This window comes from Zootoca vivipara, chromosome Z (assembly GCF_963506605.1).
Source record: "Zootoca vivipara chromosome Z, rZooViv1.1, whole genome shotgun sequence".
Taxonomy (NCBI): domain Eukaryota; kingdom Metazoa; phylum Chordata; class Lepidosauria; order Squamata; family Lacertidae; genus Zootoca; species Zootoca vivipara.
The window spans coordinates 25,018,773-25,024,772 of record NC_083294.1 but is presented as its reverse complement, the minus strand read 5'-3'; positions in this window follow the sequence as shown (position 1 = coordinate 25,024,772).

Genomic DNA, 6,000 nt, shown 5'->3' with positions numbered 1-6,000 from the left:
GAAATCTGTAATTCCATTGGTTCCTGTCGTTCCCTCCTCAAAGGAGGGGTACTCCGCTTCTCTTTTTGTAAAGCAATATCAACTTTTTCCTTGTGGTGTGCTTCATTTTGTGTTGTATTGTCCCAGTCATCATCGTTGTTCTCTTCATGCTCCACGTCAGAGTCCACCTCATTGACCAGATCATCCAAATTGCTGTCGCTATCATTGTCGCTATCTTCCTCCTCCATTTCCATTTCAATATCCTCATCATCTGAAAAATCATATTCAGCAATCACCATCTGAAATTGCTGCTTTAGTTCTTGCTGTTGAATCTCATCTCGGCATAGTCCTATTTTTAGTTCCCACATGGCTGTCAAAACAATCCGCTGGAACTCAGGCGAGTAACTTTTTGTTGACATAGTTCCGTCTTGTCAAGGTCACTGCTTATCGTGTGGAGTGGAAAATGGTCGCTGCTTATTTTCCCAGTCTCAGCAAAGTAGTTGCATTTTCCAATTCCAGATTCACAAAGGTCCAAACCAACATTTCACAATTCAAACATTTCAAAAGCATATACTCCTAGCTTCTTGAGAGTCTAAATAAAGTAAAACTCATTTATAAATCCTCGTCAGCTCGCTGGGTTGTCTGGGCTGCCGGCTCCCGGGGAAACAAAAGGTTTTCCTCTTTCTTTTTCATCATTCTGCAGAGAATCGTCCTTCTCCCCTTTTACCCTGCATCCAGGGGAGGACCTTTTATGTCTTTTGAGGATACCTTTTAAACATTCAGTTCGTGGCTTCGGGTATTTATTTTACTGTTCCTTAGCTACCGGTGGGAGGGGGTGGCTTCCGTTTTATTTCCCTCTCTCCCAAATCCAAATTAGTCCAGATTAATATTCAAAACAATCCAAATTTGAGAGCTTACTTACAGTCTTAATTTCTAATTCTTTCTTTTGGAAGAATCCAGCGCTCTCCACCTCCGGCTCGGAGCTTCTCCCCGCTAGAGCGACGATGGTGCTCAAAATGGCCCCCGCGACTTCGACCCTTCTCACTCCGGCGCTCTTACTAGGGCAGCCGGACGGTTGGGGAGTCCGGTTTTGGGCTCTGCCGAGCAGTTTTGCCCCCGGGACGCCCGACCCGGGGTTCTATGGGATGCAGCGTTGCTCTCGCTGCCCTCCCTCCTCTAGCAAAGACGGGCTGTCTCGGAGCGAGACAAAGACCCCGCCGATCGGCGCTGGCGCTGGACCGGAAGCCCGAGAAAATTTCTTGCAAAGAATTGTTAAATTAGTCCAAATTGTGTGTATATTAGGAGAAATATGCACTAAAATGCAAAAAAGTTCAATCATTTATATTTCTTTTCATTTCTTTGTCTGAAATGTTATAAATTCCTGCCCGACCTTTGGGCGGGGTTGCAGTATTCCGAAATGATTCGACTGTAACCTTATTGCTTTGCAATAAACATAATGGACTCCTACCTCCTCTTGTCTCTGAGTTTTATTGGCTAACTCAGAAGAAAAGCCATTTTTGGCTTACAACATTAGCACCAGTAACAGAGAAACTGTTAGAAGTTCAGAGCTAGAACATAGCTGCCAAGTTATCCCTTTTTTAAAGGGATTTTCCCTTATGCTGAATAGGCTTCCTCGCGGGAAAAGGGAAAACTTGGCAGCTATGAGCTAGAAATTACCATGTTACCTATGGAGAGATATATCATTATACATGTGCAATTTCATCCTCTTACGATAACTGGAAATGGGTCAGGGAAAATCTTTAATGAACAACCCTCGCATCATTTCAGAGCAGATGAAACACAGAAACTCTCCAAATCTTTCCTCACCTGCTGTTCTCCAGGGACAAAAGATGAACACATCTGACTGTGCTGAAGGAATTCAGTTATTGTTCAAACAACCCACTATTCCTTCTTTCTCCCAAATAAACTCCCTGTTTTATATGGGACATAGAGTACAGTTCCAGCTTCCCAAATAACGTGGCTCTGTATCCTTAAAAACTCCAGGCAAATGTTTCAGGAACAATCTTGTGCCCTCAGTAAGGTTTCCCTCTCAAGTCAGGTTCACCTCAGCAGCTATTGCCTCAGCACTTCAGCCACTGCAAGGCACTCTTTCCCCCCACTTGCCTCCTCTGTGCGTGACTTTGAGATGCAAACTATCCACCTGCTCCTCAGGCTTAGTTTTATCTCCTCTCTTCAGCCACCACCCGTTTGAGTTTAGGTATGTTGCTGCAATAAGGAGGAACATCCAATTTGACACAACATAGATGAAAATTTTATTTAACTGGAGAACATGTATATTTCTTTATGGTTTCATTTGTTTAAACTCTTAGTTCATCATCTTCTTTTCATATAACACAGACTTGTTAATACAGCTCCTGCATCCCTCTCTAGCACTCTACTCCCCACAACTGCCAACTCCCAACTGCCATTTAGAATCCCATCAAGCTCCGCCTCCCAAGGAACACCTGCCTATACTGGGAGTGATAGATTAACCCATGATGAACTGGAATTATCATCAGGCACTATTCCGCCACATCTGACAGCCCTCTGCAAGTTCCTTAGGAACAAGGGGGCAGCACCTTAGTTCCACCCGCACAGGAATGACCAAGCATCTTCCCTTGACATTTTATGTTATCTTCCTAAAATAAATTTGAAAGTTAAAAAGCATTACCTCACTGGAAAATACCACCAGTTTTGATTTGCGGCAAACTGCTTCGGAACTTAATGTAATATATTATTTTAACTTAGGGTTAATCATTTAAAGTCCTCTTATATATAGTAAAGGTAAAGGGACCCCTGACCATTAGGTCCAGTCGTGACCGACTCTGGGGTTGCGCGCTCATCTCGCATTATTGGCCGAGGGAGCCGGCGTATAGCTTCCAGGTCATGTGGCCAGCATGACAAAGCCGCTTCTGGCAAACCAGAGCAGCACATGGAAACGCCGTTTACCTTCCCGCTGTAGCGGTTCCTATTTATCTACTTGCATTTTGACGTGCTTTCGAACTGCTAGGTTGGCAGGAGCTGGGACCAAGCAACGGAAGCTCACCCCATTGCAGGGATTCGAACCGCCGACCTTCTGATCAGCAAGCCCTAGGCTCAGTGGTTTAACCACAGCGCCACCTGGGTCCACCTCTTATATATAAAACTTATCAAAATGGTTCACAATAAGGGTGAAATCTCTAACACGTACATTGAAACACAATGCGCACACATATAGACAATAAACAGAAATGCAAAAGGGGGGGCACACATGAAAATACTCAAATAAAAATATTCAGTAGCACAACCACTACAACCCCGATTCAAGAAGTCTTCACTCATCCATGAAACGTTTTGGGGGACCTTGGCAACTGGCTACCACCTCCCAGCCTGAGCCTCCATCACAGGGTTGTTATGGAATCATTGAATGGTAGGGTTGGATGGGCCACCCAAGGGTCATCTAGCCCAACCCCCTGCAATGCAGGAATAACCTACACACATTAGCAGCCTTACTTTGTCCTTTGTCTTAGTTCGATTAGCTCTTTTCTCCCAAATTCCACTTTCAGCCCTCCACTGTCTCGTCCCAGTCCCATGTCTTTTTCTTCGGCCAGGTAATCCCTTGGGAACAAACAAACCTTACTTTATTTGCCTTGCTCCTTGTAGCTGCTCCTTCAAAAACTTTTGGAGTCCTGGAAATTTGGAGGCTTATAATACAGGTAGTTTTCACAATAGGAGACTGTTTCAGTAGAGTCGCACCAAACTCAGTCTGCCCTTAGCCAGCCCTCACCTGTCTTCTTAGTTACAGCCAGTCCATGAGAGGGGCTCTGGTTATCAGCTCCCTCCACCTTCCAGTGTTGCCATTATAGCAGTTTCAGCCTACTCATAAGGCAAGGTGAGGCAACTACCTCAGGTGGCAGGATCCACAGGGACAGCAGATCTGAGCTCCAAGGAATGCATCGCCCACTGCTGCTGTGGTGGCAGTGACAGCTGTGGCATGCTCTTCAGCAGCCTCTCCCCCATGATGCCTCTACACTGGCCTCTTGGCAAGTAGGAGGCATTGCTGGTCTATCACCCTTGTTCTCACTGTAGATCTTTATCCCCTCTTGTTCCCTTCTTCCCTGGTGGGAGGGGAAGGGATGCAATTTTGTGGTTTGCTTCAGGTGCCAGAATGCCTTGGGCTGGCCCTGCATTATAGAATTCACCAGGGGCAAAACTAGGACTAATTGGCTCTGCTTGTCATTGGTTCTGACTCCAACTATTGTTGGGTTCTCTACCTTCCACCCCAGCAGTCTCAGTGGGCAACCAGACAGCACTGATTCTCACCTTCCAGGGAAAGGCTATCACTCATTTAGGAGGTTTCGAACTCTGTCTCTTTGCTACTAGGCTACAACCAGCTCTGCACTTTCTGAGAATATGAAAATTTCATCATGTTGCAAATATCATTTTAAAAATAATCCTATATAATAATGTCCAAGATGTCCCTGCGTCCAAGCTGTCCCGTGTGTCCCTGGGGTACTGCGCATGTGCCCCAGGGATACAGGGATTGGACAGCAGAGACTGCGCGCGCGCACTCTCCCCCCCCCTCTGCCTCCTCCAACCGCCGCTCCCGCCGGACACTGCCTCACTGCAGGGCACGTCAGGGAAGCGAGGGTGGAGGCCGGCGAAGGCCTCCTCACAACCCTCCCTGGCCCGTGAGAGGAGCGGCGGTTGGAGGTGGGGGGGGAGAGAGTGCACGCGTCCTTCCTGTCGGCGGCTGGGGGAGAGGAAGGAAGGAGGAGAAAGCGCTCCTCCGTTCCTGTCCCCCTGCCGCCGACAGCAAGGACAGGTCCCAGGGTTCGGAGAAGCGCTGCGCAAGCGCTTCTCCGAACCCTGGGAGGTCTCCTTGCTGTCGGCGGCTGCGGGAGAGGAACGGAGGAGGAGAAAGCAGCGCTTTCTCCTCCTCCGTTCCTGTCCCCCTGCCGCCGACAGCAATGACAGGTCCCAGGGTTCGGAGAAGCGCTGCGCAAGCGCTTCTCCGAACCCTGGGAGGTCTCCTTGCTGTCGGCGGCTGCGGGAGAGGAACGGAGGAGGAGAAAGCAGCGCTTTCTCCTCCTCCGTTCCTGTCCCCCTGCCGCCGACAGCAAGGACAGGTCCCAGGGTTCGGAGAAGCGCTGCGCAAGCGCTTCTCCGAACCCTGGGAGGTCTCCTTGCTGTCGGCGGCTGCGGGAGAGGAACGGAGGAGGAGAAAGCAGCGCTTTCTCCTCCTCCGTTCCTGTCCCCCTGCCGCCGACAGCAATGACAGGTCCCAGGGTTCGGAGAAGCGCTGCGCAAGCGCTTCTCCGAACCCTGGGAGGTCTCCTTGCTGTCGGCGGCTGCGGGAGAGGAACGGAGGAGGAGAAAGCAGCGCTTTCTCCTCCTCCGTTCCTGTCCCCCTGCCGCCAACAGCAATGACAGGTCCCAGGGTTCGGAGAAGCGCTGCGCAAGCGCTTCTCCGAACCCCAGAATTTTCTAGAGCCCGTTATTGAACGGGCTGAAATACACTAGTAAATAATAATAAGTTAAAAGCAATGACTGTTCCATATGTTCCCAAGTCTTTGATAGAGTCTTGATCTTATGATTTATTTTGCTTCATCAGCTCCGTGCATCATGTACTATATTTACAAAAGACCAACCCCACTGTCTGATAGAAAGATATTGAGGGCAGAACTAGACATAAAGATAGCTCTGCATTATTACCATTATCTTGATAAAAGAGCAGGGACACACAGCCTGCCTGTCACAATTAGGGTGATAAATGTCTTGTTCTTTGAAGCTTGTTTGAAAGTCAATTATGCAGATTATTTTGAGAATACAGACAGATGGTATTTTCCCCCTTATGAGACAATCAAGTTGAACTTTGATATGTGCATAAAAATGCTATAATTTGTCAGGCTCCAATGGGGCCGCTTTATCACACATCACCCAAGGACTCTATGGATCGTTATATTTAGTCCTTCTCTACTGTCATAACTGGCGCTCTATTTTTTCAACAAGAGCAACAACAAAAATCAGAATATTTCATCT